This window comes from Schistocerca americana, chromosome 3 (genome assembly GCF_021461395.2).
Source record: "Schistocerca americana isolate TAMUIC-IGC-003095 chromosome 3, iqSchAmer2.1, whole genome shotgun sequence".
Taxonomy (NCBI): domain Eukaryota; kingdom Metazoa; phylum Arthropoda; class Insecta; order Orthoptera; family Acrididae; genus Schistocerca; species Schistocerca americana.
The window spans coordinates 221045845-221070183 of NC_060121.1; the positions used below are offsets into that span (position 1 = coordinate 221045845).

The following is a 24339-nucleotide window of genomic DNA, read 5'->3' on the forward strand; positions in this document are numbered from 1 at the left end:
TGATCTCCTGTAACAGCTCTACAAATCTGTGTATGTAGCTTCTAAACATCCCTTTTTGACCAAGTGAGTTGGAGCATGGTGGCTCCACACGTTTTCTGCTGAATTTCATTGAAATGAGAGTCCTAATCCACTCTGCGTAAATGTTATAGTGATTCAGTCAAAAATGCCAACATTGATTTCAAATGGTTCAAATGGCTCTGAGCACTATGGGACGTAACTTCTGAGGTCAACAGTCCCATAGAACTTAGAACTACTTAAACCTAAGTAACCTAAGGACATCACTCACATCCATGCCCGAGGCAGGATTCGAACCTGCGACCGTAGCGATCGCGCGGTCAAGACTGTAGCGCCTAGAACTGCTCGGCCACACCGGCCGGCAAACATTGATTTCTTTTCCATGTGACTAGATTAACATTTCGAAGTACCTCTCTTCTGACGGTACACCGAATCACTAAACAAATTCCAAGACGATTTCAGTTTTAACAACACCAGTAGCAAAAGGGAGAAAATAAAAATCTACACAGATCTTCGGCTGATATACTGTACTTCAGATACGGCATTGGCTTAGTTTATTACATAACTGCTTAATAATCCTTATCAGTAGCGTTCAGTGTTATGGGTTCTCCATTCATTCGCGACTTTAGCTAACTTCTGCCACAGCGTCTACATGCCATCCTTCAAATTTTGTCAGGGTTTCCCTGCTCTTCTAGCTTGATTAAGGCAACCTGGACAACGACGTGGAGGCAATCTCTTCTCTGGCATCCCAGCTGCGTGCCTAGCACAATGTATAATGGTTCATCTTTCTTTCTAAATGTTCGTCTTACTTAGATACAGGCTATACTGCCACAGTGATTGATTGTTCTCCAATGTCATCTACCTTCTAAAGTCAAATAAAAATAAAAGCGGAATCGGATCTAGTGTGTCACAAGTAATATGCCAACTGAAGTTGGTTTACAACCGTGAAACGTATTATTGTCGAGAATCTTATTTACCGCGTCGGGGATATAAAATATTGCATCTATAAAGGGAAGGACAGATCAAGGAATCTCAATACAGCCTGCCGGGGTGGCCGAGCGGTTCTAGGCGCTACAGTCTGGACCGCGCGACCGCTACGGTCGCGGGTTCGAATCCTGACTCGGGCATGGATGTGTGTGATGTCCTTAGGTTAGTTAGGTTTCAGTAGTTCTAAGATCTAGGGGAGTGACGACCTCAGAAGTTAAGTACAATAGTGCTCAAAGCCATTTGAACCACTTTTGAGTCTCAATACAGACGTTTTATTCGCTATAGGATTCTCACACATTTTCAGATATGACTGTGATTATACAAAACCGCAGACCTAACACTATCGAGAGAGACTGGAAATATTGTTTCTTTAGCGATCACTGTGCATCCTGGGTTTGTGTGGATGTCAGGCTGCTCAGAGGAAGTTGCACTATCTGCGTGGCGCAGCGTTGCTTTCGGCCCTATTCTCCAATCAAGGCGGCGGGAGAGATATAGTGAACATTGCGAAAATGGAGTCGTCAGTCAATTCTCTGTTCCTTCCACATACAGCCATTTTAGAGCTGCTGAAGAAGACCTTACCAACGAACGGCGCGCTGATTACGGCGTCTGTTCCCTGCACGAAATTAACGTCTTTGGAGTGTACCTGCCCAACATCCGTCAACATCTTTCTCACCCCTCCTACTAGGCAGCTACATCACAACATTAGCTTACAATTTTTCTGCTGTTACAGATCTGCTAAGGACTGCTGAGTACACATTCAGTTTTACAATCACAGAGCAATTGTGGTAGACTCTGCAAAACACGGTCTTCCTATTTGCTATAAGTGTGTTTACCTGCACTTCGTGTATGGACTTAAATGGATCAGTGGAAAATGGAAAAGACCATTTTCGAGGCTGAAGAGATGAAGAAAAATGTGAAATTCTAAGGTCTAGAGGACATTACTGAAGCCATATTCGGTTTTATAATTGCAGAGCGATTATGGAAGACTCGGAAAACGACAGTCTTCCTACGTACTATAAGTGTGTTCGTCTGCACTTCATATATGGATTCAATCAAAAAAGAAAAGAGCATTTCTTGCGCTGGAAGAGAGGAAGAAAAGCGAGAGATTTTGAAACGTCCCCTTAGAAAAATTATAAATGACTGTGCTTAAACTGACACACAATATCTTTAGTGCAACGCAATCTGACTTTCAAAAATCCCTACAAAAGAATGGCCCTGACTAACAATAACCTATACCTTTCATGAATCACTTACCTCACAAAAATCTTCGTTACTCGAACTACTGCAATACAGCGAGCGCCACTACTGCCAGCTAAATAAAAGATTCTAACTACTGAAGGCACTAACTACTGATAGGAATAGTTAGCAAATGAAAGATTTCGATAGAGAACAAACAATGTATTTACCTTAATAGTGTTCAAAGTCATAATATATTTATCAGTTCATGATATACAGTGTTACAAATTTACTCTTTCTGGCGCACACACGGCCAGATCGTCCGCTCTTAAAATTCTGCCATCTCTCTCCCCACATCCACCACTGCTGGCGGCTCACCTCCAACTGCGCAATGCTACGCGCTGTTAACAGCCAACTGCCCAACACTACAATAGCAAATTCCAACAATGCCGACCAGCCTCAGACTACACACAGCGCAGTCAGTGATTTTCATACAGAGCGCTACGTGGCGTTACCAACATAAAAACCTAAACAGCCTACTTACAATTTTAAAATCGAAATTATCTCCACTCCAAGAATTACGATCTTCTCCAGTTCCAAGGGATGCAAGACAGAGCAACACGCCATCACAGAATTACGAATTGAACGGCCAGTTGGCGTGGCAAAAAAGTGTCAGTATGTGAGGAAAGGACCATCTTGGTTCAGCCCTAAGCTGTTAAAGAGTGGATTGTACAGACCACTTCAAGATGTTATTTAAGTCTTGTCACATTCATCTCCTCGAACGCTGGCCCGGGTTACACTTTACCCAAACATCCAAAAGATGTAGCTTTAAAAATACGTTTATTGAACATTAATTACACCCGGTCAACTTCGAAAAGGAAATTAATTCATTGATATCTACATCTATATTCACATTATTACTCTGCTAGTCAGACTTAGTGTTTGACAAACGGAAGAATCACTTTCAGTCAATTTCTCCAAAATTTCACTCTAGAGTAGCAACTGCTAATAGTAAATACAGAGGACGGACAAATGTGCTGCACGCAGTCTCTTTAGTCGGATTGTCGTATATTCTTGGTCGTCTGCCAGTAAAACGCAGTCTTTGGTTCACCTTCCCTAATATTTCAGTTTAAGCTGGTCGTAACTGTAATCCCTAGATATCAGATAAAACGTCAGCTTTTAACCGTCAGGTTTGAAGTGTTATTAAACAAAGTGTTATACATGGCACGATAGTTGAATATTTGTTTCTAAGATTTATTTCATGTTTTCCGACGTTGAAGGGAATTAATCAGTGCCATTTTTGCTGGTTATTTTTCTTAGCGCAGGGTTTTTTCAAGTTTTCTTCTTTTTTTCCTGTTCCAGGTTTTTAATTTTCATAGTCGAGTTTTTAACACTAACAACGGAGAATCATATGTAATAATTGGAAATCAGCGCTAGTTACGAACCGCAATTCAATGTATAACTCGTCTTTATCGCTGAGCAGCCAAGTGGTTGGTGACTGTTGACATAGATATCACCACTGATGGCGATTATGGCCTAATCTCCCATCGTCGACAAAGGCTTAGGCGTGACACAGACTCGTCTTGAAAAAGGATCGGACAGGGAATCGGGTACTGCATTTTAGAAGGATTATCCCGAAATTTTCCAGAGATCCTTTCACGAAATAACCGAAAGTTAAAATCTGGATGATTCGAGGATTATTTTAACCCTCCTATCCCTGAATGAGAGCAATGCCGTAGCTAAAGCACTACCGCTCGGTAGTGCGCAAAATGGCGTTACGTTTATGACCAACACATTCACTCCTGTGGCAGCCATTATCTAGAAGTAACCAGACTAAATAAAGGTCCATTTCCGCTGCGCATACGCTTATAATAGGAAGTGAAGCTGCAGTGAAGGAGAAGAGAGCAGCTTGCAGCAAAATATCTGAATATGCATGCGTTCCGTAGATAGTCCGGCAAGTGGACCGGGCTGCAGCTGTTTGCAGCTTCCCAATTGCCTGCGCCGTATTTGGGAACGCCTCCGAGAGGCGCGCGTTTAAAAGCGGCCGTCCCTGCCGCTGCCGGCTCGGTTCCACGTCAGAACGCGGCCGCTCCGGATCCCTTACAAGAGCCAACACTCCCGGCAACAGTTTTGTGGAGGCGCGCGGGACTAACTAACCGTGATGTATTAGCCGATAAGTACACGACCCGGCTCGCGGTCTCTATCTCGGCGGCGATTTCTCGGCGCCGCCCGACATGACTGTAAATTAATGCACGCCGCATCGGGCCCCTCAGGTAATACTAATTAGCGGCGTACACGGAGCAGCGGCCGGCGCAACAAATCAAGTGCGTCCAAAGCAGTGGGAGAGGTCGCAGAGGGGGAGGGAGGAGGGGGGAGGGGAGCGGTTGGGGAGACAGCGTCGCGCCGTCGATAGGATGGCCAGCCGAGGCGACGCCGCGGGGACATCTCATACAAGAGACCAATTAGAGCTCAATCAGTGAAGAGTCACCACATCAGATGAACACCAACAGGACGAGGGGAAAAAAACAGGCACGCACACGCAGTCACACGCGGGGCGGAGAGCCGGAAGGACGAGGCGAGGTCCAGGCGGACAGAGGAGAGGAGCGGGCGGAAAGAAAACGAGGAAAAAAGGCGGAGGAGCCGAAGGAGGCGTTAATTGGAAGTAGGGACAGCGTGAGGTCGAACTGGCCCTGCCCGGACAAACATTAAGCCCGGCACGGAATTAACGACAGCGGGAAAAGCAAATAGTGCGTGACAGTCGCGCCTGTACACAGGCGGGTCCGCAGCGCCGTCGTCTCGCCGCGGCCGGCTGGGGCCGGTTTAATTGTTGGTCGTTCGTTAGGCGGGCGCGATATCTGGCCGCGACACCTGCGCGCTCGGGCCCGCCAGCGCCTAATTGTGGCCGACCGACCCTCGGGGAACCCCCGCCGCAGGCGCCGGCCGCTTGTTTCCTGCCGAGCGTGCTGCGGCCACGCGCTGCCGTGATCGCTTTTCAATGACCCGAGTTTTCCTGGGGATCCCACACGACTGGTGCGTCTATAGGAATATTCCTGGTGCGTTCTTCGCAACTTACGCGCCCTTTTAGGGTTCCGCATCTCGGTAAAAATGGTGCCCTTGTAAGGATCACTTTCTTGTCCGTCTGTGTGTCTGGCTGACTGTCTTCTGACTGATAACGCGCCTTTGTTTCAGGGACAGGCAGAGGTAGAGAGCTGAAATTTATGATAGCTGGTACACGAAGGGTCATGGAGTAGCGATATGGACAAACACAGGCGATGGTAGTATCGTGTACAGAAGATGTAAAATGGCAATGCATTGGCAGAGTCGTCATTTGTACTCAGGTGATTCATGTGGGAAGGTTTCCGACGTGACTTGGCCGGACGGCGGGAATCAACAGTCTTTGAACGCGAAATGGTAGTTGGAGCTAGACGCATTGGACATTCCATTAAGGATATCGTTAGCGAATTCGATATTTCGAGGCCCACAGTATCAAAACTGTGTTGTGAATACCAAATTTCAGGCATTACCTCACGCCAGGAGGGCAGCGCGGAGGGTAAAAATCGAAGAGGGAGACTAAGAGATGAAAACACTAAACAGATTCAGAAGGATGTAGGTTGCAGTAAGTACTTGGAGATGAATAAGCTTGCACAGGATAGAGTAGCATGGAGAGCTGCATCAAACCAGTTTCTAGGCTGAAGACCACAACAACAACAATAACAACAACAAGAACACCTCACGCCACAGACAACGCAGCGGCCGATGGCCTTCACTATACGACCGAGGCTAGCGGCGTTTGCGTGGAGTTGTCAGTGCTAACAGACAAGCAACACTGCGTGGAATAAACGCAGAAATCAATGTGGTATTTACGACGTTAGAACAGTGCGGCGAAAACTGGCAGCAGACGACCGACGCGGTCCCGAGTTCGATTCCCGGCGGGGTCAGGGATTTTCACCTGCTTCGAGATGACTGGGTGTTTGTGTAGTCCTCATCATTTCATCATCATTCCTGAAAGTGGCGAGATTGGACTGAGCAAAGGTTGAGAATTTGTACGGGCGCTGATAACCGCGCAGTTGAGCGCCCCACTATCCGAAACATCATCATCATCCAGCGCAGTCAAAAGACACAGCCAAATATGTCACATAACTCACTCACCAAAACCTATAAATGACCTGCCTATACATATGTGGTTGGGTGGTCTAGCGGTAAAGCGCGTGCCTGGAAAAGTCGCGGAATCGAGTCTAAGTTGGACAACGTATTGTTTAGTCGTAGTTTTAACCTAGCGCTCTACTTTCAAGGATGCGCGGAGTCGCCACAAACAGCACGTGGCTCGGATTTCACGTTAATCTGTAGGTCTCCTTTCCCCAGTTGGATGATTGTGGTAGATTGGAGACATGCAAATCGCCAAAGTGGCGTCCAATTGAAAGATTTTCATCAGGCCCTTGAGCTACAACAAATTACTATTATTTTCATCTGCATACGTAATTCCACGTCTACATCTACATCTATACCCTACAGCTTACCTTGTGGTAGACAGTAGAGGGTACTTTGTGCACCATTGTCACTTCCTTCCTTTCCTAATCTAGTGGCAAATGGTCTGCGGAGAGAACGATTGTCACCAAATATGCAGACTGAAGGGACGAATGAAAATTTCCGCCAAGACCGGGATTCAAACCTGAGTCACCTGCTCACTAGGCAGATGGGCAAATCACTACGCCACCCTGGCACAATGGCTTTGCACAACTGCACGGATTACCGTAGCACACCTCCATCCACAATCCAAATTCCCATTCACTCTTCAGCCCACTTGGTATTTACTCTGCACTCGAACAACATTGCAGAGGCTCTTCAACTGTACTGGAAGAGCACCTGAGCACCTAACGAAATGGGGGATCCTGCCTGAAACTCAGACATAGGTGCTTTAATCAAATGGAACTAAATGGTTTCTGATACCTTTCCAAGTCTCAGACATCTGTGATATACAAGGTGTGACGATAAAATAATGAGACTGACTTTCTTTGCAAGATGTGGCAACTCTGCAGGCTTACGGAGGCAATATATCTTTGACCTTGGTCTACAAGCTGCCTGTAGTCCAAGCAGCACATCGATGCAACTGCTCAGTCATGACCTGTGTGGTTGGTTTTTTCAGTACGATCCAGAGAAAAAAACGCCAAAGTTCGCAATGGTGCTCAAAGGGATCACCCAGACAAAAAAAAGCTCGCATGTCAAAGTCAAAGGTGAAATCCATGCTTGTGTGCTTCTTTGATTCCAAGGGAATTGTTCATAAAGAGTGGGTGCCTCCTGCACAAACAGTTAACCAATATTACTACAAATAAATTTTAGAAAGACTTCATAAAAGAGTTCTTCATGTCCATGCCAACATTGCTAATAATTGGATTCTCTTCACGATAATGTGACATCCCATACTGCTCTGTCAGTACAGCAATTTTTAACCCCAAAACAAATTTCAGTACTACCACGGCCATCTTATTCACCAGATATCGCTCCGTGCGACTTTTTTCTATTTCTAAAAGTCAAAACGGTGGTCAAGGGGCACCATTTTCAAACAACACATGTCCAAAAAGCTGTGACAAGGGTCTTGGAGGATATTACGGAAGATGCGTTCCAGAAATGTTACCATCAGTGGCAGAAGCGCTGGAAAAAGTGTGTGCAATCGGAAGGGAACTACTTTGAAGGAGACAACACTAAACTTGACTAAAACAGTAAGCAAAATTGTTTTCACATTAGTCTTATTACTTTATTGTCGCACCTCGTACATATGCAGACTGTGCGACGAATGAAAATTTCTGCTAGGATTCGAACCCGGATCTCCTGTTCCCTAGGTAGATGTGCTAACCCCTACGCCACCCTGGCACAGTGGCTTTGCACAATTGCACAGACTGTCCTAGCACACTTCGCTCCTCAATCCAAATTCCTATTCACAGCTCAGCGCACATGGTATTGCCTAGAAATTCGAACGACATAGATGCCTACGATATTTCACATGGCGTTCTTTCTAGATTCAAGAGAAAACTGTGGCAAGTTAAAGCTCTCAGCCACAATGAAACGGGATCCGAGATCCGCACTGCACGAAAGGTGGCAGTCAGGGTTCGCAACTCGATTCAGCGCCGAATTTTAACTTTATACGAATGTATGAGGATGGACCTTGCCATCGGTGGGGTGGCTTGCGTACCTCAGCGATATAGATAGCTGTACCGAAGGTGAAACCACAACTGGGGGGGGGGTATCTGTTGAGAGGCCAGAGAAACATGTGGTTACTGAAGAGGGGCAGCAGCCTTTTCAGTAGTTGCAGGGACAACAATCTGGCCTTGTAACATCAACCAAAACGGTCTTGCTGTACTGGTACAGCGAACGGCTGAAAGCAAAGGGGAATTACAGCCGTAATTTTCCCCAAGAGTATGCTATTGTATGGGTAAACGATGATGGCTTCCTGTTGGGCAAAATATTCCGGAGATAAAATAGCCCAACATTCGCATCTCCGGGTGGGGTCTACTCAGGAGGATGCATCATTGTTATATGTGTGAAATATTATGGGACTTAACTGCTAAGGTCATCAGTCCCTAAGCTTATACACTACTTAACCTAAATTATCCTAAGGACAAACACACACACCCATGCCCGAGGGAGGACTCGAACCTCCGCCAGGACCAGCTGCACAGTCCAGGACTGCATCGCCTCAGACCGCGCGGCTAATCCCGCGCGAATTCATCATTAAGAGAAACAAAACTGGCATTATACGGATCGGAGTGTGAAATCTTAGATCCCTTAGTTGGATAGGTAGATTAGGAAATTTAATAATGGAAATGTATCTGTTCAAGTTAGACATAGCGGGAATTAGAAAAGTTCGGTGGCAGGGGAAACAGGACTTCTGGTCAGGTGAATACGTGGTTATAAATACAAAATCAAATAGGGGTAATGCATGAGTAGACTTGATAATGAATTAAAAAATATGAATGAGGGTAAGCTACTGTGAACAGCATAGTGAACGCATTATTGTACCCAAGATAGCACGAAGTCCACACCATCCAAACTAGTACAAGTTTATATGCCAACGGGACTCTGGCGACAATTTTGTTGTTATGAGCTCTAGATTAAAACTGAATAAATTGGAGAAAGATAGGAAACTGAAGATATAGGACCTACATAAGTTGGACGAATCAGAGGTTGCTGAGAGTTTGAGAGGGAACGTTAGGCAAAGGTTGACTAGAACAAGGGAAAGGAATACAGTAGAAGACGTATGGGTAGCTTTAAGAGACGAAATAGTGAAGGCAGCAGAGGATCAAATAGGTAAAAAGATGAGACCTAGTAGAAATCCTTGGATAACACAATAGATACTGAATTTAATTGATGAAAGGAGGAAATATGAAAATGCAGCAAATGAAGCAGGCGAAAGGGAATACAAACGTTTAAAAAATCAGACTGACAGGAAGTGCAAAATGGCTAAGCAAGAATGGCTAGAGGACAAATGTAAGGATTTACAAGATATTTAATTACGGAAGAGATAGATGCCGCCTACAGGAAAATTAAAGAGGCCTTTGGGGAGAAGAGAAGCAGCTGTATTAATATGAAGGGCTCAGATGTAAAACCAGTCATAAGCAAAAAAGTGAAATTTGAAAGATGATCGAAGTATATTGAGGGTCTGTTCAAAGGCGATAAACTTGAAGGCAATATTATAGAAAGAGAAGTGGACGTAGATGAAGATGAGATAAAAGATACGATACTGCGAGAACAATTTGACAGAATTCTGAAAGATTTAAGTCGAAATAAGGCCACAGGAGTAAATGATATTCCGTCAGAACAACTGATAGCCTTGCGGGAGCCAGCCATGACAAAACTCTTCTATCTCGTGAGCAAGATGTATGAAACAGGCGAAATGCCATCACACTTCAAGAAGAATGTAATAATCCCAATTCCAAAGAAAGCACGTGCTGACATGTTTGAAAATTACGGAACTATCCGTTTAATTAGTCATGGTTGCACAATACTAACACGAATTCCTTACAAAAGAATGGAAAAACTGATAGATGCCGACCTCGGGGGAGATCAGTTTGGATTCTGGAGAAATGTAGGCAATACTGAATCTACGACATATCTAGAAGATAGATTAAGGAAAGGCAAATCTACGTTTATAGCATTTGTAGACTTAGAGAAAGCTTTTGACAATATTGACTGGAACATAGAATACTCTCTTTGAAATTCTGAAGGTAGTAGGGGCAAAATACAAGGAGCGAAAGACAAGCAGTAAAGGAAACAAAAGAAAAATTTGGAGTAGGAATTACATCTGAGGGAAAAGAAATAAAAGCTTTGAAGTTTGACGATGACATTGCAATTTTGACAGAGACAGCAAAAGGCTTGGAAGAGCAGTTGAACGGAATGGACAGTGTGTTGAACGGTTGGTACATGATGTACACCAATAAAAGCAAAACAAGGAATGCAGTCGAATTAAATCAGATGATGCTAATGGAAACAGATTACAAAACGAGACACGTAAAGTAGCCGATGAGTTTTGCTATTTAGGCAGCAAAATAACTGATGATGGCTGAAGCAGAGAGAACGTAAAATGTAGACCAGTAATGACAAGAAAAGTATTTCTGAAGAAGGTAAATTTGTTAACATCGAATATAGATGTGTTAAGAAGTCTTTGATGAAAGTATTTGTCTGGAGTGTAGCCATGTGTGGAAGTGAAATACGGACGATAAACAGGTTAGACAAGAAGAAAATAGAAGATTTTGAAACATGGAGCTACAGAAGAATGTTGACGACTAGATGGGTAGATCGCCTAACTAGGTACTGGATAGAATTGAGGAAACAAGAAATTTGTTGCACAACTTGATCAAAAGAAGGGATCGGTTGGTAGGACACATTCTGGGGCATCAAGGAATCACCAGCTTAGTACTGGAGGGAGTCTAAGAGGTAAAAATCTTATAGGGAGACCAAGAGATGAATACAGTAAGCGCATTCTGAAGGATGTAGGATGCAGTAGTTACTCGGAGATAAAGAAGCTCGCACAGGATAGAATAGCATGGAGAGCTGCATCAAACCAGTCTTCGGACTGAAGACCACAACGACAACAGTAACTTACAAACGTCAGTTCCATTCACTTCCCAGTATAAAAGCACTTGTGCCAAGGACGGACAACGACTCAAAATGTCTGTCTCTTTTACTGATACTGTCCACAGAACGTATTTTCATTCTTTCTTTCTTTACTTTCATCCCTCGTACTTCTAGTTTTTCCTCTCACTTCATGTAAACCGGTTTGGGAGTATACGTTAAATAATGTGAGAGAAACTCGCCTTTCTGGCTACTATTTTTTTAATAGTATTTCGTAGTGCTCGAGTCCCATCTCCCACAACTGCGGCCTCACCTTAGCACCAAATCCACATCCTTCCTCTGCCTTTGTTCAAATTTGTTTCCCTTAGTACCAGAGAAACCTACTCCTAATTATATATCCTGCCACATTCTTTCACAAAGTCAATTAAAGCAGTAAAGGTCCACTTGTTCTCCCTTAATCATTTTTAAGTATTTCGGCTCCTCACGTCACACTCCAGGATATCGTTTATGTTTTAAAAACGGTGCCAGATGTGTTACATTGATTTCCTGAAACCAAGACAAAAATTCCATCAGTAGGCCGAAAAAGAGGGAAAGCTAATAGAAAATAGTGCGGATGTTGTATAATGCGATCTCTATCGAACGAAAGTGATTTCTTCCTATGAATAACTTTTTGGGGTGCTGATCAGCCCGAAATGTGATATGCAAAGCGGTGTCAGTAAAGCGTGAAGGCCATCTGGTGATCTACTAAATCCCGTTTAGTTTCCCTTGGTTTTCTTCTGCTGTGATTTTCCACTGTGTCACGACGTCTTAACTTGGTCGAGGAGTTCTACTCCAAAGAATGTAACATGTTTCCCATTCGTCAGTTACGTGTTCCATTGATCATTTGAACGATTTTTTTATCTAAATGATGTGGAACGAATCAGTTTACAGAATTGAGAGCGAGACGGCAGCTGGAACTATGAAAGAACCCCTTCATATTCAATAATGAACTTCGGCTAACTGCCGGCCGGAGTGCCCGAGCGGTTATAGGCGCTATAGTTTGGAACCGCGCGGCCGCTACGTCGCAGGTTCGAATCCTGCCTCGAGCATGGATGTGTGTGATGTCCTTAGGTTAGTTAGATTTAAGTAGTTCTAAGTTCTAGGGGACTGATGACCTGAGATGTTAAGTCCCATAGTGCTCAGAGTCAATTCCATAAATATTCTTATCGTTTGAAGACCGTGTCATATTGTCAAAGGGACCAAACGGCCACGGTTGCAATATGAGTTAAGGTCTACAACGCAGAGGAACTTCCATTATCTGTCTTAGGCATATTTTTAGTTGAAGCTGACAATGAACGTTGTTTTTCAAGTTCTAAATTTTGATCCAATGATGGTGATAGCCGAAACTAAAAGTAAAGAATTTTGTGTTCTGCCTTACGGCAGGTCTTGTCATGGGGGAAGCCTCGTCAGAGAGGTCCACCGCATGAGCGTCTAGGGAAATAATTCCAGTGGTGGTTTCCCGTTGCATTCCACTGATGATGCTGATGATGAAATGCTAATAATGACAATACAATACCCAGTCCCTGAGAAAATCTCCAACCTAGCCGGGAATCGAACCCTGGCTCCTTGGCGTGACAGACCGTCGCCCTGACCACTCAGCTATCTGGCCGGACATAAGTAAAGAAATGTTGAGTGATTAAGAAGTTTTTGTACGCAAAATGTGAAGAAACTGGACTGCAAATTATACTCAAGATTCACTGAACTTGTAAATCGCAATTTAATTGTAGTTGAAGATTAATCTTATCATTTTTTTATTGCTTAGTGGCATACAATAAATTAAAAAAGACATAGTAACGAGAAACTTAAAAAGAATACATACATAACAGCTGATACCATTAATGTAAGCTCACATTGGTCATCAGCCTGAAACAAATGCTTAACCACCGTTTCAACATACAGTTACCATTTGGTAACATTTCATCATGGAAATGAAATGGTCGTGGTGACAGACATGTCTTTTTTTATATCCTTTTGCCGTCGTTGCATTTGATCCCAAGCGCAATCGAGTACCTGCTAATTGAGATTTTTTTATATCGATAAATTTGCACCCGCATGAAGATATTTTTCAGGGCCCGAACCAGAAAATGATTTGGATGAGCCTGTTCTCGCCAAGACCATATGGTATTATAGCTACACAAAGAGAGCCACGCTCCTCGACAGCAGCGTGTGATGTGTGTGTGTGTGTGTGTGCACTGCGCAGCCTCATTGGCATGCAGCACATTCCGGACGGGCCGAACACAAGCTGACAAATTCTCCCTGCGGTTCTGTGTCGCCAGCATCGTGTATACTTGCTTCCCAAAACACAGGTGTCTGTAGTAATGGTTTACGTGTTTGGTAGAAATTCTGTGAGCAGAATACTTTCAGCGTTCGAAAAACAAAGCTTTCTAGCTGGCGGTTGTGTGGATTTTAGGTTACCTTGCTTTATCATTGTCTCGTCTGTTGTTTCGAATCAATATCTTGAACGCCGTCTCAGCTTCCATACACAATAGTAATGAGTAAGAGAAAGTTTCCTCGGGTTCCGGCTGATGGAGCGTTTTTATGTGAGATTTTGGGGAAGGCATGCTACTATCGAATTCTTAAGCATTTACTAAATTGTTTTTGTTTTCTGACAGCTATATTCTACACACTAAACCATACTACGGTACGTTACTTAACGGAATTATACGAGGAGCGTTCAATAAGTAGTGCAACACATTATTCTCATCCAATTTCTGTTGAAAAAAAATGCGGAATTAGTAGTGGGACATTGTGGAATATTCCTGTTTCAGTCCCTATAGCGCCATGAAGTTTCGACAGGTGGCGGAGCTGTTCGTTGTCTTCGGAATGGCGTCTGTAACGGAGGTGCGTTCCAAGCAGAGAGTTGTCATTGACTTTCTTTCGTGGGAAACCGGAGCATCGCTGTTACTCACGGGCACTTGCAGGGTGTCTACGAAGACCTGGCAGTGAACAAAAGCACGGTGAGTAGCCTGGCGAAGCGTCTGTCATCTTCGCAACAAGCTGGCACAAACCCGTCTGATCCCTCTCGAGGCGGTCGGCCGCACACAGATGTGACTTATACGATGTTGGAACTTTGATATGTCCGAAAGAACAGATACCATTGGTGATCTTGCAGCTCTCGAAGGAAATTACAATGAAATCCAGACCGTTAGGCGTTGATAAATATCAACGGGGATAGTTTAAAATGTGTGCCCCGACCGGGACTCGAACCCGGGATCTCCTGCTTGCATGGCAGACGCTCTATCCGACTGAGCCATCAAGGACGCAGAGGATACAGACGACAGTGCGACTGCAGGGACTTATCTCCGGCACGCTTCCCGTGAGACCCACATTTCCAACTTACTGTCCACACACTACGTTTGTAGTGCCCCTGGCCACTATACTCATTACTCGAGGCAGTCAATGTACCGCTTCCCGTAAGAGTTCGAGCAATGGACATGTCCGAAATAACAGATACCATTGGTGATCTTGCAGCTAGTGGGTAGGGCACTACAAATGTAGTACGTGGACAATAAGTTGGAAATGTGGGACTGCCGGGGAGTGTGTCGGAGATAAGTCCCTGCAGTCGCACTGTCGTCTGTATCCTCGATGGCTACGACCCTATGGCCTGCAGTGTGGAGAGCGGTCCAGAAACCGTTCCTCCCCACGCGGGTACGAGCCGCGTGGTACCAGGTGGTGAACGGGAAGGTTGTAACTCGACAAAGGCTGCACGCTATTGGGATGACGGATTCCCCCCTTTGCCCACGTTGCCACCTCGTGGATACTGTCGAACACCGTTTAACATCTGGACCGGCGTTAGAGATATGGCTGCTACTGCAGAAGATCCTCGCCTGCTACCTACGTATCACGACTCGTACAATTGAGCCACGGCTCCTCCTTTGTCCAGAGGATACTTATTTCCCACCTGCGAAGACTCACGCTCTCACATGGTTTAAAGGCATGTCCATATACTACCTCTTTCGGGATGACGAGAAGATGGTACTTGATTACTGGCAATTTCTCCAGGACAGTCATAACACACTTGAGTGTACCCCCCGATACCGACAACTATTTGCGAACTATTTGCGCAGTGTCTTCGATAACCACCCTCCCAGTTGGGGGGGGGGGGGGGGGGGTACCGGGCAGAGGATGACCGCCGTCTAGAGCTCCAAAGGCTGCGAAAGGTTGTACCAATTTGGAACATGGAATCTGTACGCAGATGGGCCATGCACATGGAATGGCGTGCGGGATTTGGTTACATTTTTCTTTCTTTATTCTCTATCAACACACTATTGGTTTCAAATTCTATTTCATAGTTTAGGAGGAACTCTTTTTCTGTTGTTGCTACGGATGTACATTCTAATTTTGTTTGTCGTAACTGAAAGACGCCTTTTCCATATTACAAACAAAGAAAAAGTTGGCAGAGAAATAATTTACAATTAAAAAAATAAAAAACAATAAAAAAGTAAAAAAATAAAAAAATACAACAAAAATATATATATGAAAAAAATAAAAACGAACAAAACAAAAAACAAAATAAGAAAAAAAAGTTGGTAGAGCGCTTGCCGGCGAAAGGCAAAGGTCCCGAGATCGAGTCTCTAAAAAAAAAAATGGCTCAGTCGGATAGAGCGTCTGCCATGTAAGCAGGAGATCCTGGATTCGAGTCCCGGTCGGGGCACACATTTTCAACTGTCCCCGTTGATATTTATCAACGTCTGTAAGCAGCTAACGGTCTGGATTTCTTTATAATTTCCTTCTCATTTGAGGTGATCGACGGGTCACAGTCAAATACCTCCATGACAGCGCAAGGCCTTACACTAGTCTGACCACCCAAGAGGAGCTCACAGAACTTCATTGGACTGTAGTTACTCATCCACCCTACAGCCCAGATCTCGCACAATCCGACTTCCTTGTGCTTGCCCCAATGAAGGTTGCACTCCATGGGATGCAGTACGTGGATGATGGGGGGGTTACTGAAGCAACAAGACTTTGACGTCGACAAGTAGAGTGGTACCATGATGGCATACACGCCCTCCCAATGCGGTGGCGTGAGGACGTCACATTGAACGGAGATTATGATGAAAAATAGAGTTTTGTAGTCAAAAGAGTGTGGAATAATATGGTGTATTGGAATCCTGAAAAAAAGAAACCTGCTTTCAGAAAAACATGTGTTGTATTAGTTGCTGTACGCCCTTCGTAAAACTCAGTGTCATAACAATGCACATTAGATGATTATTTAATATCCTTTTCACTCTTTGCTCTTCTGTCGTTTAAATTTTTAGAGAGATGTATTGGATATTATATCTATTAGTACTATGTTTGCACTTTGGGAAAAAGTGGACTCAGATAACCAAAAATCCATAATAAAGTCGTTAAACTGAGTGTTACATCAGCATAGACCTATATCTAAATATTAGTTAAATCTTTAGTAAAACACGTGTTATGACGATTGTTAAGATCTACATGGGCACAATACTCAGCGGCAAACCCTAACAAATGTGGTACTCGTCCAGTCTTCTTCGAATGTTTCATTGCTCTTACAATATTATTTCCTGTTCATCACTGAATGTTCTCACAGAAAACTCATTATTTCCTAAAACGGGGTTCGGGCCACTATTTGTTTCCCTGTGCAACTTCAAGTATACACTTATTGTACTTTTTGGAACTATAAATAAATGTCGGCTAGACCGTTCGCCGGGTGCAAGTCTCTCGATTTGACGCCACTTCAGCGACTTGCTCGTCGATAGGCATGAAATGATGATGATTAGGACAACACAACACCCAGCCTCTGAGCGGAAGAAATCTCCGACCCAGCCGAGATGGGTGTAGCATACCTGAAGAAACTTGTGGACGCTTCCCTTTGCTGCATTCGGGCCATTATCAAAACTGTACTTGGTGTTACAAGCAAGATACAGCGTATGTCTCCTGGGAGTGCCTAATTTTTCGCTTAATGTGTTTCTGTGAACTGCATGAACTGTCAAACTTATTGCTATCATCAGGTTTATCACCAAATGTAAAATAATGCAAGTTGCATGGTATAGGCACCAAATGCCAGTGAACTAAAATGAGATAAAAATATCTGTCGTTGAATAATCAGTACGTTAACCAATGGCCTTACTTGATCCAAACGAGAATGCGTTTTCCCTCTGTCACAACGCAAACGGCAGACGTCGTAAGCCTCTAATTATGTTCGTCCACATCTTATTCGCTACTCAGAGGCGAATATTCTCCCACTGCGTGCACCTTGGAAGAAAACTGTTCATGTACCTGATTTCTATTTCCCGAGGGACTGAAACCGTCTGAAATTTGCAACTCAATGTTCAAACAATCCTGTGACAATTGTATTTCTTCAGGAAATACTACAAACGCCCCTAACAACTTTTATTAAAAGCAATCTTGATTTCATCTCTGCGTTTGAATCTCGCAATGATGAATTTTCTCTGGTTAAACAGACGATTTACGATGGAAGTGACTGCCGGCATTCGTAATTTAAGTGCTGGCAGACTTCGTTATGTTATTTATGACAGGCCGTAAATCACGTGCTAGATGGATTCCATGGCAGCAGACGTCGTGTCTGATGTGAAGTAAAACTGTGTTATTTAGCCGGGGGAGATGGATTTCTGGAAGAACGGTAACATGTGCCGGGGGCCGACCTATTACTAAAGGTATAATGCAGCCGGCAGTATATGGAGCGAAACCAGACCGAGAGTCTGTCGAACAAATAATTCAGAAGCCAATAATCGACAGGAAAAGTGATGCAAAACATGATTAGATTCCTGTACAATACCGTCTGGCTGCAGTAGAGTGCACAGTGTAATTACCCTTCCGTAAAAGTTAAAGTAGCCCGGCAGACACTAGTTCATGAGAATTTCCCACATGGTAAGCAACTTATGCTTGAATTGTGGAACAACTACTCTGAAGAAGTCTGTCTCATGCACCTAACGGGATATATCCTGAACCGTTTCTTTTTTTCACTAGTAGCCGAGGTTTTAGTATACTTTCGTTGTTGCTATGACAACAATAACGTAGGATGATTGAATGGAAATGGAATTTTGCCAATAAAAAGAGTATTCAGAATTTATTTGACGAATCACATCAAAGGTAATATCAGTTTACCTCTTTACTTTGTGAGTTGGAATTAAACTATGGATTCAGAACTTAGGACTTCGATAGCTAGAAACTTCTAAAAATATTTTTGCCTTCTGACAAACCCTATGCGTGCGAAAAATTAAAAAATGGAAAACGATCTCATCGTATTCTATGATGAATTGTAGGTTTCCCTGTAACAGCCTGGTTACTGAAACACCATGATTTTCATACCAACCTTCGCATTTATGAGGGTATTATTTATTCTTTTTTCTTACAGTATACCCTTTTCATTATGACAGATAACCTTTGGTCTTAGAAAGCATGGTGAATCTTTGTTTATGCCCGTTATAGTACTCTCATGTTACAGTAAAAACGTTGTAATTAATCAGTGTCATCGTAGAATATAAACAAACGTCTCATGGCTAATGTTGTGTGAAGAAACTGACCTTACAAACGCGTCGCTTGATAATAGGAAGCAATGAAGAGGACATAGTGGCAACTTCATCCTATAAGTCTGCCTGAGAGGCATGATTAAACAGCGCAACTGTACGCCAAAAGACACGAACCCCGCTCTGACAGTCAATTTTAACTCGTCACAAATGTCCACCTTTGCGATTGAATCAGATGAAAGAGCAGGAAGCATGTAACAACATCTTGAAATACGTAGAGAAAGGAACTGTTGGCAGAATGTCTATACGTACACTTTATCTTACCAGTTTGCAAAAGAGATTACAACATAGTGCCACTAAATCAGTTGTGGAACAGTTATGAAGCACGGTCGAGAGGTAAATGCATACATAAGAACAGCTGCAAAATACTAACTCGAATTCCTTACAGACGAATGGAAAAACTGGTAGAAGCGGACCTCGGGGAAGATCAGTTTGGATTCCGTAGAAATGTTGGAACACGTGAGGCAATACTAACCTCACGACTTATCTTAGAAGAAAGATTAAGAAAAGGCAAACCTACGTTTCTAGCGTTTGTAGACTTAGAGAAAGCTTTTGACAACGTTAACTGGAATACTCTCTTTCAAATTTTGAAGATGGCAGGGGTAAAATACAGGGAGCGAAAGGCTATTTACAACTTGTACAGAAACCAGATGGCAGTTATAAGAGTCGAGGGGCATGAAAGGGAAGCAGTGGTTGGGAAAGGAGTGAGACAGGGTTGTAGCCTCTCCCCGATGTTATTCAATCTGTATATTGAGCAAGCAGTAAAGGAAACAAAAGAAAAATTCGGAGTAGGTATTAAAAACCATGGAGAAGAAATAAAAACTTTGAGGTTCGCCGATGACATTGTAAGTCTGTCAGAGACAGCAAAGGATTTGGAAGAGCAGTTGAACGGAATGAACAGTGTCTTGAAAGGAGGATATAAGATGAACATCAAGAAAAGCAAAACGAGGATAATGGAATGTAGTCAAATTAAATCGGGTGATGCTGAGGGGATTAGATTAGGAAATGAGACACTTAAAGTAGTAAAGGAGTTTTGCTATTTAGGGAGTAGAATAACTGATGATGGTCGAAGTAGAGAGGATATAAAATGTAGACTGGCAATGGCAAGGAAATCGTTTCTGAAGAAGAGAAATTTGTTAACATCGAATATAGATTTAAGTGTCAGGAAGTCGTTTCTGAAAGTATTTGTATGGAGTGTAGCCATGTATGGAAGTGAAACATGGACGATAACCAGTTTGGAGAAGAAGAGAATAGAAGCTTTCGAAATGTGGTGCTACAGAAGAATGCTGAAGATAAGGTGGGTAGATCACGTAACTAATGAGGAGGTATTGAATAGGATTGGGGAGAAGAGAAGTTTGTGGCACAACTTGACTAGAAGAAGGGATCGGTTGGTAGCACATGTTTTGGGGCATCAAGGGATCACAAATTTAGCATTGGAGGGCAGCGTGGAGGGTAAAAATCGTAGAGGGAGACCAAGAGATGAATACACTAAGCAGATTCAGAAGGATGTAGGTTGCAGTAGGTACTGGGAGATGAAGAAGCTTGCACAGGATAGAGTAGCATGGAGGGCTGCATCAAACCAGTCTCAGGACTGAAGACCACAACAACAACAACAAGAGTCAGGGAAGGCTGTTATTCAGTAGTAGCAGTAATTAATAAAAATTTCGTGTAGCTCAATGGCAAGATACACGCCTTTCAATTGGACGCCACTTCTGTGACTTGCGTGTCCTAAATCTACCCCAGTTACCTATCTGGGGAAGGGGGACCTACACTTTAACGTGGAATCCGAATCTCGTATCGTTCCTGATGACGCCTCACAGCGTTGAGAGGTGAAGGTCAGATTAAGGGCAGTCTAACAATTTTCGTGGTCCGATCGAGATCCGGTCCCACGCCCTCTCAATGTCCAGTCACGCGGTTTACTGCATACAGGTCACCAGCCGCGACAGTTGGGAACAAAGTTGTTTCAGAATTTGATGTCTAAAAGATATTGCTGCAGTTCTGTTTTATGACCCAGTCTTCTTCAAGATAGACTTCTATCAAGCTGTTTAGGACAGCTGAATTAAATGGCAATACCAGAAGAAGATAGCAGTCTAGGCATTCTTGTTATTTGCCAACGATTATGCTATTCAAGTAGATAGGGAAGATGCAAGTTAAATATTCCGTATTCTGAAAGTAGAATCACAAATTTGGGATCTACTCTTCAGTATATATATATATATATATATATATATATATATATATATATATATATATATAAACAGAATATTTGCAGATAGGACACAATGAGGTACAAGGCCAGTCATTGAAACAGAGCGACTGAAGCCACTAAAGGGTGTACGTAGTTGGGAGTCACTCTGCAGTATTGTTGGCCAGGAACAACATGCCGAATGAAAGTACTTGGGAAATGAATAAGGAGCAACGCCAAAGATTTGCTCGTGTTGCAAGTAGATATTTGGTGAGAAAGCAGTGGACATCTACAAGACTAGTCATGTCCCTACAGTCGCCTTTGGTATCTTCTTAGCTTTGTCGTCGGTCTACGCAACTAAATGACGGGCTGTTTGTTTTGTCTCGTTCGCTTTTCGCTTCTTTATATTTATGAAGTATCTTCAGCGGCCTGTGATACACGTTTGTTTCATTTATATAATAACTGTGCTAAAGAGTTATTACAGGTTGGTTACTATACTATAATTTTTGGTTATTCTCTTATTGTAAGGTGAGAAGCAGCTTCTTGGAGCATCAGCTTCGTGGTATATTTCAGCTGAACACTTCATATTCATTGTGTGTGTGTGTGTGTTGGTTGTACATATTCACCGTATATAATGTTGCCAAATGTCACTGTGTATTTTCCGTTCGTCTTTTGTTTGTATTATGGGGCTATATGTAATTTGACATTAGTCTGTTTGTTGTGTGAGAGTCCTTTACTGTCCGGTCTGGAAAAAAGGGGATTTCTGAGTGGAAGGAATCATTTTCTTGTATGTGTCTGTGGCAGGACGGTGAGTTGTTATTTAGTCTCGTTATGTTCTGCTTCTCTGATTGTTATTTTTTTAATTGGCTAGTATTGTTGCCAACGAAGTGGGTATTGTTTTATTCTCTTTTATCATTACTTAGATTGTTACTTACCATGTTTTGTAGATCTTCCGTAATGAGCCTTCGCCCCCTCGTTTTATCTATTGACAGTCAGAAGAGGACAACTGGTTGGCCTGAACCAGTTACGGCATTGTCAAATGCTCATATGATTGCGTCGTATAAAACAGGAAAAAGTAACAGCCGTAAATACTCGCACATGTAATTACCTGCAGTGAAGTAAGTGTCTGAAGAACTCGTCCTACAGCCTGCTACTGAAGCGTGAATAACAGTGAATATGAGTACGCACCAGAATAGTTCGTCTTCTTAATTGTTCTGCGAGAAACTAATGTCGACATTTGAGGTTCATGTTCGTTGAGGTGTCTCCATTATTTTTATAACTACGCGTTCGTTTCTGCTGTTGTCCGCTCTATTCCTTTTTTAAAATTTTGTTACGATTTCTGTGTTATTAGCCACGATTTAAAACTGACGCAACGACTAGGTGCGCAGTTTTTGGTCGTGTCGTACTGCGAAAACTTAAATTACTGTAGGTTGCCACCAGATGTGTAAACTTTAGGATTTACAAAAAATTTTCCCTACATCTCGCATCTAGAAAATGGAGAATATTTATGTACAAATGTAAGTTGACCTTTTGCCTTTTGCCGGCCGCGGTGGTCTAGCGGTTCTAGGCGCTCAGTCCGGAGCCGCGCGACTGCTACGGTCACAGGTTCGAATCCTGCCACGGGCATGGATGTGTGTGATGTCCTTAGGTTAGTTAGGTTTAAGTAGTTCTAAGTTCTAGGGGACTGATGACCATAGATGTTAAGTCCCATAGTGCTCAGAGCCATTTGAACCATTTTTTTTTGCCTTTTTTTCTGTTAGGTAACAGCAGTGAAGTGGTACACATATATGTGTATACAGGAAAAGCGTTCAATGTCATCTGCTTGTACAATGGGACATACTTCACTTTGTACTTTTGCTTGAAATTCAGAATTAGTGTTCTGAGGTTCGAGACACAATTGTTTCGTTCCACTTCAGCAAGATTGTTATTTCCTTTGGATTTCTTTTGGAAGGTATTGCTGTATTATCTCAGCGCTGTTACTACCGAAGAAGCTGTATTATATTTCACTCATCTACTCCGATTGTTTTATTCTAGGAATCAGTAGTCTCTTTGCCAGTGGTAGAGACTGCTCCATCATTCCTTAGTTTCTAACTGTTGCTAATGGTTCTGTCTGAGCTGTAACAGTCTAAATTTCAATTATTTAAGCAAATGATTGTGTGTTTTTTGTATTCAGTCTTAATATAGCGTCGCTAACTAACTTTGCTTTGCTGTTGCAGTTTTGATTGCTACAATTAGCTTCCTCCACCCTAAAAGTTAGTAAAAGCTTGGCATTCTATTTTATTCCTTTTCTTTTTTTGTTGTGACTGATCACTTACCAGTTTCCTATAGATAACAACATTTTTCTCAGCTTTACTCATATTGTTACCAAATACAATTCGATACGACAGTTTTCGGCAGCGCTTTGACATCTCCTGCTATGTGTTTATTCATAATGCACAAGCGTCTACATTTCGTAAGACAGTGGCGGAGCTTAACGACTTTCGTTGTAATATGGATAAATTTAGGGAGAACTTACTAGTTGGCGTCGACTAACATGTTACTGGTTATGTAATATACTCTTTCATGCTTAATAATTGATTCAAGTATTATCAAACAAAACTTGTTCTCTACACCATTTAATAGTTAAAAAAATTAGAGTAATTTCCTGTTTGGTAGGCTGGCCGCTGTGACCGAGCGGTTCTAGCCCCTTCAGTCCGGAACCGCGCAGCCGCTACGGTCGCAGGTTCGAATCCTGCCTGGGGCATGGATGTGTGTGATGCCCTTAGGTTAGTTAGTTTTAAGTAGTTCTCGGGGACTAATGACCTCAGATGTTAAGTCCCATAGTGCTTAGAGCCATTTGAACCATTTGAACCTCAGATGTTAAGTCCCATAGTGCTTGGAGCCATTTAGAGCCTGTTTGGCGGGTTGTTCTTCTTCGTAGAAGAAGTCGAATTAAGCATTTCCTGAAGTAATTATTGTGGTTTAAGAATTGCCTTTACTGGCTGCGTTCTTAACACATTTGAGAAAGGGAAATAAATGGTCGCAAACATGCTGTTGGTATGTAGAACGTTTATTTATTGTTAAAGTTGAACTCTTAAGGTCTCAGGACACTCTCACACTAAAATAATAAACCATTGACATTTTCAGTCGTGCTGGTTGTGGGGCCATCTTGGAAGATGTAATCCCCTACATGGAACGTTACTTGCTCCACTGGATGAATCTAGTATTATTTCATAGACTTACAAAGTGCCTCCCTATAAGGATGATTGCAGGATACACTGAAAACCATGAAATGCGCACCCAAACCATTATGGCACAGTTACCATTCTTCGTTCAAGTTTATTGTAGGGTTTCTGAGGGAAGGGGAAGGGGGGAGGG

General features: G+C 43.0%; 1 non-coding gene across 1 annotated transcript; it reads right to left on the minus strand.

Annotated features, from left to right (window-relative positions):
• Positions 1–14469: 14469 nt before the first annotated feature.
• On the minus strand, positions 14470–14543 carry Trnaa-ugc. The gene has a single exon. It is a non-coding gene; the product is annotated as a tRNA-Ala (tRNA).
• Positions 14544–24339: the final 9796 nt, after the last annotated feature.